Here is a 13442-nt window from a genome sequence, read left to right on the forward strand (position 1 = left end):
TCGGGCTCGGGTCGGGTTCGGGTTTTTTAATTTTCAAGCTCTCGGGTTCGGGTCGGGTTCGGGTTCGAAAAAATTGAAACCCGACCATCTCTACTGACGATATCACTGCGGAGAATTTCGTGGAAAAATTGGTAAAGCAAAATAATCTTTCTGAGTCTGCTAACCTAACGGTGATACGAGTTGTGCGAAACGAAAAACACAAAGACAATCCTATGTCTGCTGTTCTTGAAACCGATGCCAAAACCTTCGGAAAACTGATAAAGCTGCAACGTGTCAACTTAGGTTGGATGCGCTTACTGAATGTGTCAACGTGATTCGCTGCTTTCGGTGTTCTGAGTACGGCCATAAAGCTGACGCATGCACGAAGCCCCCATGCTGTCCAATTTGTGCCGATGGCCACAAGTCTGAAGGAAGAATGTGTTTCAACCTTCCGACAGTGCATAAACTGCCACAATGCCAATACTGCGAGAACTAATGCTGACCAAATACAAGTAGATCATGCCTCCTGGAGCTCTGAGTGTCCACTGTACTAAACTCGTCTTCGGCAGTCACGTCGAACCATCGACTACAACACCTAGCAACTAACACAACACCGTGAAACCAGTTTCGCTGTTCGTCAAATAATCCCTTCGGTCAAACGACAAATCAACCACAGCAACCATGATTTTATATCCCTGTTATTCCTTCCTGACGACGGATCCGGCTTATGTCTATCAGTTTCTTCTGTGGCAGAGACGCCATCGGAGAATGAAACTCGGTTAGAACAACGAGGCAGTAATGATGGCGACCTCATCTAGTCAGATCCACAATTGAATCTTTCCGACGGGTGCAATCAGCCCGATTGTACCAACTACGTTCACCTGCTCTCCACGGGATTTGCGTGTTATGGCAGCGACCATTCCCGGTCAGGTAAAGCTAAGGAGAGTATCTGTCCTCCCGAAGCTACTCAAGATACTACGCACCTTAAATAAGTTCAACAATTGCAACTTGCCAACCGGCGCAATCAACCCGATTCCATCACCGACTTTCACCTGGTTTCCACGAAACTTGTATGCTATGGCAACGACCTTTCCCGGTCAGGTAAAGCTAAGGAGGGTATATGTCCTTCCGAAGCTACTCAAGATACTGCGCACCTTAAATTAGACCCACAATTGCAGCTTGCCGATGGGCACAATCAGCTAGAATCCATCACCGACGCCCATCTGCTTGCCACGGAACTTGGCAGCGACCCTTCCCGGTCAGATCTACAATTGCAGCTTACCGACGGATGTGATCAGCTAAACTCCGTCACTGATGACCATCTGCTTGCCACGGAACGTGAATGTGATGGTAGTGACCTTCTCCGGTCAGGTAAAACAAGGAGGGTATATGTACTCCCGAAGCTACTATAGATTCTGCGCACCCTGAATCCGATCCACAATTGCAGTTTACCACCGTTTACAATCAGTTTGATTCTATCACCGACGCCTATATGTTGCCAATGAAATCGGAAAGCAGTGACTACGATCTGCTCCGGTCAGATAACAGCAGTCTAAAACAATTAGAGCAATTTGAAGTTCCTGCTTTTTTTACACATGTAAATGCAATGAATGTATATGTTCTTCCGAAGTAGGATATACAGATGCTGCCCCCGCTGAAAATCCACCTCCATTACAGGCGGACACCACCACCATCGCCGCTCGTCTTTCTACCGCTCAACCATCAGGACACTATCTGGAGGAACATCTTAGTATCTACTACCAGAACGTGAGAGGACTACGCACAAAAACTGACGAGTTGTTCGTCGCTGTTTCAGAGGCCGAATATGATGTCATTGTTCTAACCGAAACGTGGCTGAATGATCAAATCCATTCGATCCAGTTATTCGGCCAAAGGTACACGGTTTACCGTAAAGATCGCGATCCAGACAGTACAGGGAAAAACGCGGTGGTGGTGTGCTTATTGCAGTGTCCAACCGGTTATCGTCCAAACATAAAACTGATAGTAACGATCTCGAACAACTATGGGTAGATATTCGCGGACGCGATAATAATATTTGAGAGTGGGCGTAGTATATATTCCCCCGATTCCGCAAGTGCTATAGATATTATTCAGAAGCACATAGACTCAGCACTTGTCATCGCAACTTCCATTCAACCCAACACGGCTCATCTACTGTTTGGTGACTATAATCAGCCAGGACTTCTTTGGAAGAGTACCCCTTCCGGTTATGCCAGATCCTTCTGAATCTATCTTTTTTAGAGCGAGTATTGCCTTATTGGACGGAATGTCTATATTTAACATGCTGCAAATGTGTACAGTAAATAACAGACGGAATCGAACCCTGGACCTCCTGTTCGTAAATGAAGAAGCTGCTATTAACTGGGCCGTTTCAGAAGCCCTTGAGCCATTAGTTGCCTGCGACGCGCATCATCCACCTCTTCTAGTAACGCAGATTTGTTCCCAGTTGGTTATTTATAACGAAATGCTGGATGTCAGGGAGCTGAAAAGATTGCGAGTAGCTGCGCTTCGGCATTACACCAGCCGACAAAACCCCATTACAAAACGAGAGTTTATTCAAGCTAGCAACAGTTACAAGACATATAATCTGTTCCTCTATTCGAGACATGTAGCACAAACCCAATCAAACCTGAAACAAAATCCAAAGCAGTTTTGGTCTTTCATTAACGGAAAACAAAAAGAAAATGGGCTTCCTTGTTTCCTTGCAAATGAAACATCAAGCACTCCAAGCGGCATCTGTGACCTATTAGCTCAACATTTCTCGAGTGTGTTTATAAAGGACTCGGCTAACTCGACTCAGGTTGAATATGGCCTTCAGAATGTCCCTCATGATGTAATTAATGTAGGTAATATCCAATTTACTGACGAAGACATTTTAGCTGCCATGAGAAAGCTAAAGTCTTCAACATCAGCAGGACCAGATGGTATTCCTTCCATTATACTGAAAAGATGCGCAAGCGCATTGTGTACGCCTTTAAGGCTAATTTTCAATCAATCACTGTTGCAATCGGCGTTTCCCGTCTGTTGGAAAAAATCAGTTATGTTTCCCGTTTTTAAAAAAGGTGATATGCGAACTATCGTGGAATAACCTCACTTTGCGCTCGATCAAAGTTATTTGAGGTATTAGTAGGAAACGTACATATCGAAGGATCAACGTGGCTTTTTTCAGGCAGATCGATAACTATTAATCTAGCCCAATTCACCTAGCTCTGTATTAAAAATATTGAAGTTGGATCGCAGGTCGATACTGTGTACACGGATCTCAAGGCTGCATTCGATCGTGTAGATCACTCTCGTCTACTGGCAAAGATAAAGCGGCTGGGCGCTTCGTCAAATTTCACAGGGTGGCTTAAATCATATCTCGTAAATCGTTCTCTATCTGTAAAATTAGGAAATAACGAGTCATAAAGTTTCATCAACTTGTCGGGAGTGCCTCAAGGGAGCAATCTAGGACCGTTGCTCTTTTCGTTGTTATTCAATGACGTTTGCTATGTTATACCTCCAGGGTGTAAACATATATACGCTGATGATCTCAAACTATTTCTTATTGTGCGATCAATAGAAGATTGTGTGACACTACAGCGACACTTAGAAGCTTTTTGTAATTGGTGTAGTCGCAACTTGCTGGCTCTCAGCGTGGCCACATGTTCCATAATATCTTTTACTCGTAGAAAAAATCCAATACTCTGGAGGTACACCATCTCAGGGGAATCGCTAGAGAGAATGACAGTTATCAGAGACCTCGGAGTACTCCTGGACTCACTGTCCTGGAAGCTTCAGCACCCATTTGGTGTTCTTATACGTGCATTTGGATCAACCGAATAGAAGCAGTGCCTGCAAGATTTCTCCTTTTTGCTCTTAGAACTCTCCCATGGGGTAACCCAGCAGAGCTACCACCGTACATCGATCGCTGTCGTCTGCTCGATGTGGAAACCCTAGCGAAAAGGCGGAACACATTTAGAGCAGTATTTGTTGGGAAGATATTAACTGGTCAAATAGATGCTCCAGATATTCTCTCACAAATAAATGTCAATGTGCCTCCGAGATCAGAGATCTCAGATCGCATAACTTCTTAAGACTGTAATTTCAGCGCACAGAGTACGGTCAGAACGAGTCCATTAGGGCGATGTGTAATGTTTTAAATAGTGTTTATGACCATTTTGACTTTTCTGTACTTGTGATGTTTTCAAAAATAGACTAAGAAGGTTGATTTAGATTTTAAAATTCCATTTTTGTAATATTTGTAATTTTTGTTCTTGCAATACTGTGTACTATGTGATTATGTTTAATTGTAGTGAAAAATCATGTAATCAGGTTTTTACGTCCATTTGAGGATTGTTTCTGTAGTATATCCTGAAATGGTCTATTCCCATTCTAGAAACACTTCATGTAGACCAACACAGGTCAGATGAAAAATAAGAATAAATAAATACATAAACGCCAACATTCTCTCTAATAGTATTCATGAAACATAAAATGAAATGAGTCCATTATTGAAAATAGAACTATGATAGAAAATAACTTCAAATATGTATAACACGAAAGCGTTTCTTAAAGCCCTGGTTTTTTTTCTCGTTTTATCTCAAACAATCATATTTCAAAGTACGAATCACTGAATCGATCAAAAGAGTCGATTCATTTTAGTGAGTGAATCGGATACGGTTCGCTCACCAAACTGAATCGGTTTGTCCATCTCTAGGTCTCAGACACTGTCCCTAGTATGAAGGCAATTCGAAGATGGGTGTATCTGAAGTACGGCAAATTCTTAAGACTTTAACTTTGTTTTATATTCTGGAAAAAGTTGGTTCAATTGTTTTTTATTTTCTAATACAAAAGCGATTACTGAACAACTAACTGGAACATTTTTATCGAAGTTAGAGAAATTGTTCACACTTTCAAGATCGGATTTTTGTATCTTATATACCAATCGATTCAGTTTGAGGAATTAAAAACGTTCGAGCGTTTTGATCTAGATTTGCTCAGTTGTTTGTTTATTTAATTTGTTTATTTGTTGTATCAACATCAACAGACCGGTGGGCCCCAAATGGTGGTTCGTAGCCTAGTTACACTAAGAATAGACAAAAATTTATTTTTAATCGTATTTTTAGTCCATTGGAAGTCGACCACTGCGCTGTGGGGACCGTACTTGGGGACCGTACTCCTAAAAGGTGGACGCAGAAGAGAGTTAGTACGCAGTGTGCGAATGCGGGCTTGAAGATTCTGGAGTTCTAGAATTAAAGTGCAATCCACTCTGGCAGAGAGTAAGTCCGAGACGAACAGGGCTCGAGAGCAGTCCCTCCGAATGCTGAGTGTATCGAGATGCATTAACTGGCTACGGTTTTCATAGGCTCGGCAGCTGAAATCCGTTCCGCCACGGCAGATGTTGAAGGGCGAAGCGTATGAACCGGCGTTGAAAAGCCTCCATTCTGTCAATCCCGTTCTGATGGTACGGATTCCAAACAATAGAACAATATTCAAACGTTAAGCAGACCAACGCGCAATAAAGCGATTTAAGACAGTATACTTTCCCGTATGAAATATGTTGTTTAAACGTTAGTGCCGAATCCATGATGACTCCGAGATCCTTGACGTCAGAGTGTCTTGGAATGCTCGAGTTGAAGAAATGGTAGTAACACTGAGTCGGGTTGCGCTTCCGCGTGAACGTAACGATTGAGTAGTTATTCGGGTTTGAAACCATTCTATTTAGATCACATTACGTACTAAAGTTCTTCAGTTCACTCTGAAGAAGTTCAGCATCGGTTTTATCCCGTATTTGTCGAAAAATGTTCATGTCGTCGGCGAAAGAAAGGCGGGATCCTTGTAATGTGATATTGACGTCATTAAAGTAGAGGAGGAATATTACTGGACCTACATGGCTTCCTTGTGGGATGCCGGATGTAGCGAAGAATGGTGAAGATAGACTGTCCTTAATGCTGATTTGGAGTTGCCTTCCATCGAGATAGGAATGAAACCAGCGCAGAAGTTGTCCAGGAATACCGAGTTTGTCCAGCTTCACTATTGCGAAATCAACGGAAAAAAGATGTACATCGATCAGGCTGCAATCACGAATTTTGTCCGGTGGAAAATACACGAAACACAGGAACAGATTGCGATCGGCAAGTTTCACTGATATCCACATTTTCACGAAGCTCGCCCACCGGCGTTGATTACTCTGCCTTTTATACCATGGCGAACGGCGATAAGCACACCACCACCAGATGTCTTTTGGTTATTAAGGGCGTTGCGGTCACAGCGGTAGACATCGAATGTTGAACCAAACACCTGGCGAGACAAAGTAGGGTTGTCGAACCAGGTTTCGGTCCAGGCGATGACATCATAACAGCAGCCCGCGCGCAAATAGATGTCCGTTGATGAATTTAAGCCACCAACATTCTGGTAGTAAACCTCGATGTTGTTAAAGGACGGATCAGGTTCAGCACAGAGCGAAGTCATGTTGCCGTTTTGAGCGCGTTGGAAGGTTCTTTCATCAATCCCACAAACAGTACTGGAGCGGCTGACGGTCGTTTGGTCGACCGTGGTGAGGGACTCGAGGCATCCCGAAACAACTGCGTTGCGACCCAGAAAACGACGATCGTCGTTAGCAAGATACATGGTTGACATCTGGTCACAAGATTTTGGAGCAAAAGGCAAATTACTGGAAGCGAAGAATGCATCAGCGCTTGAAATGTTCGGATCAGATGAATACTTTCCATTTGTAGCTGGTTGGAAGGATGGGGGTCGACTGTAATAACTATAAGGTTATGTATTTCGGCTATGCAGTCTGCGGTTTACAAAAATACTATTTTGTCTTTATCCGACGTTTCGGTCTGTTTGGGACCTTTTTCAAGGATTATCGAATCTTGAAAAAAGTCCCAAACGGACCGAAACGTCGGATAAAGACAAAATAGTGTTTTTGTAAACCGCAGACTTCATAGCTGGTTGAAAGACCCTTTCACCCATCCCACGCACAGGACCGGGACGACTGATGATCGCTGGCTGCAATTGCTCGACTTTTGCGGGGGTTTCGTGGGCTTCCATACTGCCAAATGCGGTCCCAGTATGCGTTGAGCCCCGATGGCGCGATGCAGAGAGTAGGAACGGAACGGTAGTAGCTTACGGCGAGAGTCAGACGGTGAGCTAGAAGCGTGCATCGGTTCAACCGTTGTATCGATACAATTTGTATAATACTTGCCGAGAAAGGCGGCTTGGAAGACCCCTTCTCCACCCATACATGCAGGACCGGGACGACTGCTGAACGCTGACGGCAAGGACTCCACTGTAGCGAGGTATCGAGGGCTTCCATAGTACCAACTGCGTTGCGTCTCAGTATGCGATCAGCGTCGACGCTCCTTAACAATGGCGGTGTAGCTTTGTATAGTGGCATTGCCAATCGTTGCAGAACCCTCTGCAGGACCATTGATGGGTCGGGTTGCATTAGAGAAGGACATGCTTCTTCTCAAGGCAGAAGAAAATCAGTCGGCGGGCTCCAAATGTTCTGGGTACGGCTATCCTTAAATTCCTTGAACAGTATACCTTGCCGCCATGTGTCAGGGTTAAGGGCTGCATCGCGGTACTTTGGGTGAACTCCAACTTTGAAGGATATGAAGTTCAAAGTACTGACGTCAATGCCTTTTTAACAAGCGAAATAACCTTTATCTCATCGTTACAATTTAGTCCTTCTTTGGACATTTTTTCGACAGTCTCCTTGCTAACGCTGGGATGAAAGCGGGAAAGATATAGCCAGAGCAACGGTGCGGGAGGCAGAACCATAACAATGTTGCTATTATCGACTAACTTTCGACCGTCAACAAGAATATTGCTCGGATCAGGGCCATCCTCGCGACGATGTTTCTGAGGTGGTCGAGAGGTACCGGAGATTGGCCGCACTGGAGTAGCTTTTGATACTTTCCAAGCGAGGCGCGAAATTTGCTGGATATTTTTGGATAACTCGGCCTTTAGTTCAGCACAGACGTCATCCGTTTTCACAGCGATAGCAGCGATAACACATAAAAGCGAAGAAACGGTGTCGCGAAAGCGAGCGAACTTTTTTACAAGGTGTCTTACGCGCACGTATCCCCGCGTAAAAAAACCTGCGTGTAATTGAAGCTGATGAGGCCACTGTTTATGTTGTAGATCATTTTTCTTACGTTAGCTCAAGCGAATTGTTCATAATGTGCAGATTGTTTTCAGTGCTGACACAAGGAAGCCTGATTGTCGTATGTACATAGTGTGTTCTGTGCATAGGTAGATCCAGATCACAGGATCACAACGGAAGGAATGGGATGTGTCTTACTACTCTAACATCCTTACTGTTCCGCCATCTCTAGTGGACAGCACTTATCCGTGTTGCGACAACAATTTGCGAATATTGTTTGTACCTATTCGGATACAGATCATGCAGTCGTACGTCGATTTCGTTGTCTTCATAATTTACGGAGATCTTCACCTTAACATTACTACATCAACAAAGTCATTCATGTTCTTAGCAAAGCGTTTGTGCTACATTCCGCTATGCTACTCGGTCTTCTATTTCGACAGACTTTGTAACCGATTTTTAGTGTACAGTTTCAAGGCTAGTACTATGTTTCATGTTGAAATGGGAACCAAATTGGAAACCTTTAAATTCTATCGATACGACATTACGTATATGGTGAAACTGAATTGTATTAACTTGAGTTTTACTGATACACATTTCATTGCTCAGCAAGTGCTCCATAACTTCTATGGACCTTTGCAGAGCTTAACAAAATTGACATCACTGCGTGAACTTGAAAGGAAACGAAATTCAATTTATCCCCGTCGCGATGAATGAAATGTTTCGTTCGTTTCCCTCGTCATTCGCTCTCCCGACGCAGCGCATTCAGGTTCAGAAGCAAAGTGAATTTTGTTTCTATGCTAGCTCTGAGATGGATTATTGAGCAAAAGTGCATCAGATATAGATTACGCAGTTCACTTATTCGCCAAAATGTAGAAGATGCCAACTTCTGCCTTCAAAATCAAACTGCCCACACAATAACAAATGAATGCTTTGGTTGGTGAAGGAATTTATATTTCCTCTGCACTCAAGCATTCGACTCTGCATGAAATTTCATTCAGTTGGAAAGTTAATGAATGAGGGAGACGATGAATATGATTGTTAGTTTCGGTAAATCCAATAAGAAATAGGTAACTGATTTTGAAATTTCGTAGCACTGGACCTTTGCAAATCCGGAATTCTACAAAGGAGCTTGAGCTTGAGCTTGTGCGACCACCCCTGGCTGCTACTCCGTTATCGATCTGGACTAGCTGAAGTTGCACAGGGAATCAATAGATAATTATGCTTGGGAGTAGCGAAAACATCTTTCAATGTGCAACTCCTGGTAATCCTAAAGTGTTTCTGATCAATACCGGCGCCGGCCAGGCCCGAACGTAGATCGCGGAAGGAAAGGGAAGGAATGGTTAGTCCGATACTTGCTTTTGCTAGAGGCCGTATATACTACTGCGCACTCCACAAGTATCACGGGAGAAGGATATTTTGTTAGTAAGTATAGAAGTTGGTTCTACCTCTTCTTTAGCGACGCCAGAGAGGTGACTCCACTATCTGGACTAAATATCGATCCACCAACTCATGGACCGGGAACCAACGGTTTTACTTCCCTCCCGAAGGAAGACGTGACCACAGATTTTTTCACCTCAAATCTCGGCTGGAATTGAACCCAGGACAACTGGAATGAGTGGCGGTCACGCTTACCACTCAACCACCGGTGCCGTCTTTGCAAATCCGGAATTCCACAAAGGATGCTACAAAGAAAGCTTATTGCTATGGTTGGAGTTCGTTTTGATCGATAAAATTCTCACTGTTTGTACGAGAATAACGGTACCTGGATTTATAAAAAATTGTACGTAGGCACCAAACGCGGATAATAAAACATATATTTCTTCTGTTTGCTTTGTGAAGTTATTGTGACCGTTGTAGTCGGTTGATGGAAGCACTCGTGCACTGTAAGTCTAATACAAGTTTGCTTAAAGCCAATCAAAATGTTACTTTCAAGTAGTACTGGAAATTTTCTGTGACTTACTCTACTGCGCTTTCGGATACTATAGTGTTTGTGCTGTGGATATGCAGCAAAGCGATGGATAGAATTAATTGCTTGTTTTACTGGCAGCTACAGAAGAGCGATTTTTAGCTTCTGCTCTGTACAAAACGACAGCTAGACAGATTTTTCGTACTATAATAGTATTTTAAATATGAGAGTTATCTATGGAGGACTCTGAAGTTATTTTATACTAATGCTTCATATATTGAATTGAAAAAAGAAGACACCCACGCTTTTCTTGTTTACCTATTACCATTAGTCTATTATCACTTTTTACTACTACAATAAACCCATTTTTGAAGTATTTTCTATGAAATGATAACAAGAAAAGAAGAAAATAATCATCATATAATACAACAAACCCTTTTCTTTGAACAAAAATTCTGACGTGATACAGCAGTGTCTTAATTTTTTGCGTAGCGTATTTGTTAGGAGTGTTTAGACATTGATGATAGCTACTGCTACCTGATTATTGACTATATTGCACCAATATTGGTTTGGTCGAGGGAGGGGGGTTGAGATTTTATTTTTACAAAATGCACAATTGAATGATTCACTACGTCTAATGGTACTTTCTCCTCATATATAAATATCGGAAACTTAGAATGCACGGAAAAACTCTTCACATAAAATCAAATGAACACAAACAACGGATTCTTAATCAAATTTATGGGAGCTCATCTCACGATTGAAGCAATAATACGCTATCAGAACCATTAAACCCATCCAGATAGATAGTTGAAATTAATTTCTTTCGTAAAACAACAGAAACCGTTCGCTGCTTGGCTCTTTACCACTTGGAAAAACTACAGTTATGCAGTCTCGACCAGCATCCCATGGTCAAATTGAGTCATTTCAACACCTCCATCCCCGAATAGGATAAGCTAATGACTAGTTCCCTCCACTATGCAACACCCACCAGAACACACCAAAAGCCGTCCGGTGTGATGACGTGATGAACATTGATACGGATACGGCAATTTCCCGAGGGGCTCTAAAAAGTCGAAATTAGTCTCCGCTTGCGTCGTTGGCGTGCGTGGGTCCCAAGATCAGCCAGCGCCGTTGTTGGTCGGTCGTTTGGTCGGTCGGACGTTAATCAACAATTCTGATTGTGACGTGATTTGAGCTAACGGTTAACTTCATCATCGCGGTCGTATAGATGCATAGATGCAGTCCGACCCTTCACTATCTCCTGGAGGGGACTTTCATTTCTGTTGGTTCCATTCCCGAGCCAAGATCATTCACTCGGCTTACTTTGTGTCGATGTGCATGGTAAATAATACAATAAAAAAACACCATTTCAAAACACTTTGTCTCGCTAAGTCAGTAGGTTACTGTCGGTCGGTACTGGTAGGGACCTAGCTGACGGGTTGGTGTTGTTGTTATGCATGGGCTTTGATAGTGATAAGTAACCCTGCTGTGGGGAGTCGCCGGAGAAGAAAAAAAAACGAGCGAGCGAGTCAAAACAAAAAACACCCACATCAAATTCTGCCTGAACAACTGACTGGTGGCAGAGGCGGCACGGCCGGCAATGAAGGCGACGGGAATTAATATGGGCGCTCGAGTTTAAGTTCGAGAACACGTGCGGGTTGTTTGTGGGTATGATTCGTATCTAGCTCGCTGAGAAATTGATCTGATTTAATTTGATTCCACACCACGTTTCTCGGCCTGATTGAAGAGTCCCTGTGGCGGTTGTTGTTTATTCTTGACTGCGGACGCCAGATCGTTTGCGACTGTTCGGAAGTTTTGATTTTCGTTATATTTCTGCGATTTCTTCGAAGTCGGCTGCTTGTGTGGAAAATTTTGTTTGGAGCCGAGTTTAAATCGTTAGTTTTGTTGTTGTTTTGCATTTTCGTTTCAAATTTTTGTAACTGCTTCAACGTATCAATGAAACGGAAGTGTGGCTCACAAACAACTGAATAAGTAGAGACTGGTGGTTCCATCTCGAGGGTTTATTTTTCAGATTTTTGCATTTCTCGAGCTTCCAGAATTTTAGGAATGAAAGTTTTGTTGAATTTGGGAAGACCGGGCATAAGATTTTTTGTTGGATTTTTTCTTCTAAAAACGGCTTATATTCTTCAAAAGGAATATAGCAGACAATTACTCGCTAAAATTGCGAAACATTTTTTCAATCCGCGTAACATCTAACTTTCATTAAGTAACATCAAGCAGCTTTTAATTGTTTGTCTATAATCAATCCCCATTGCTTTCCACTGACCTGACGTTACCCATACAGCGAGAAAGGCAAACATGGCTATCCTTCCACATCACACATATTATTGTACTAATTTCATTTCAAGGTTTCGGCGCTTTTGGAATCAATTACTTCTTAGCGACATGACTATCTTCGGCTTCGATAGCCGGTAAGTAAATGCAAAAGACCTTTTTTAATTTTGATTATTGAAGTCTTAACTTTAGGGTCATTAGCCTCTTTTTCGTGTTAGAGAAATCTTTGTAGAAAAATCTCTAACCCTATGTGCGGGGGTTGGGAATTGAACTCAGGTGAGCTGCGTACAAGGCAATCGATTTACCAACTATGCAATGCCTGCCCACTGAGAAATACCTTATATTCAATTATGCTATATTTCTCCCTGAGGAAAAAATCGATTTCAAAATAGTCTCTATATGCTTCGTGCGCGCTTGGCTCAAACTTCAGTAGACATCTCATTTTTTATTAACTTTAATAAACAAGTAATTTAAATCCATGATTATCATAGAGCAAATAATAACTGGATATACCTGAATTTAATTAAATGAAGTGAGAAAAATACAATTTTCATGATAGTACATAGTTATTCGTATAACATCAAAATATAAAAATCAAAAAAAACAAATTGTCTGCGAACCAGATTCTACGTGTGAAACATACAGGGTTTTGAGATTCGCCTTATGTGTATATTTGTCAAACGGAGCTGACGAGTTAATGAAATTCGCGCTATTTTATACTCAAAGATGGCAACTTCCGGTTGAACAAAAATCACTGCAACCCCAAAAACATAGATATTTATGGAACAGATTCGGTGAGTAGATGAAGAAAATCGTTGCTTGACGCCATTTCCAAAACTCGAGATGACGGCAACCGGTTCAGCTTATGTGTTGATAATCCAAAAACGGGGATTTCGACCGAAACAATTTGTAGGCTATAATTTTCAGAAATCTGTGACTAAAGAGACATCATTGAATTCTAAAACAAATTGACCGTTCTAGTTAACTGATAACTAATAAAAGTCCATCAATATAGTAGAAGCACCAGATAAGAACAAAACCTATTTTAATCCACCTAGCGGTGCAATTGTGCCTTTCTCAATCATGAATCACGAGAATGTGTGCGTTGTTTATATTCATTAAAAACTTTTAAATGCATAT

Source organism: Topomyia yanbarensis, chromosome 3 (genome assembly GCF_030247195.1).
Source record: "Topomyia yanbarensis strain Yona2022 chromosome 3, ASM3024719v1, whole genome shotgun sequence".
Classification (NCBI taxonomy): Eukaryota; Metazoa; Arthropoda; class Insecta; order Diptera; family Culicidae; genus Topomyia; species Topomyia yanbarensis.